Source organism: Carlito syrichta, unplaced genomic scaffold (genome assembly GCF_000164805.1).
Source record: "Carlito syrichta isolate Samal-C Ts95f unplaced genomic scaffold, Tarsius_syrichta-2.0.1 Scaffold309894, whole genome shotgun sequence".
Lineage (NCBI taxonomy): Eukaryota > Metazoa > Chordata > Mammalia > Primates > Tarsiidae > Carlito > Carlito syrichta.
In genome coordinates, this window is record NW_007253990.1 from 337094 (window position 1) to 337879 (window position 786).

Below are 786 nucleotides of genomic sequence, written 5' to 3' on the forward strand. Positions count from 1 at the left end.
TGCAGAAGATTGAAACAGGACCCCTATCTATCCCCATACACAAAAATTAACTCCAAATGGATCAGAGACCTAAATGTAAAACCTCAAACCATAAGAACCTTAGAAAATGAAGGACATACCCTCATGGAGATTGGAACTGCCATCCAATTCCTGAACAAAACCCAAAACCCACTGGCCATAAGAGATAAGATAGACAAGTGGGACCTCATTAAACTGACAAGCTTCTGCAAAGCCAAAGAAACCATCAAGAGAGCAGGGAGACAGCCTACAGACTGGGGAAAAGTATTTGCCAACTCCAGGTCTGACAAAGGCTTAACATCTTGTATCTACAAGGAATTCTAACGTGCTGAAAAGAAAAACACAAACAACCCCGTTATAAAGTGGGCAAAAGATATGAACAGACACTTCTCAAAGGAAGACATCCGAGCAGCCAACAGACACATGAAAAAATGTTCAACCTCACTAATCATCAGGGAGATGCAAATCAAAACCACACTGAGATACCACCTAACTCCAGTCAGAATGGCAATTATCAATAACAAAAAATAACAGTTGCTGGAGAGGGTGTGGTGAAAAGGGAACACTTCTACACTGTTGGTGGGAGTGCAAACTAGTGCAACCTCTGTGGTAAACAGTATGGCGATTCTTAAAAGCTCTAAATATTGACCTCCCATATGACTCCACAATCCCCCTACTGGGAATATACCCTGAAGAACTCAAATCACTCTATAAAAAAGATACCTGCACATGAATGTTTATCGCAGCATTGTTCACAATAGCAAGAAC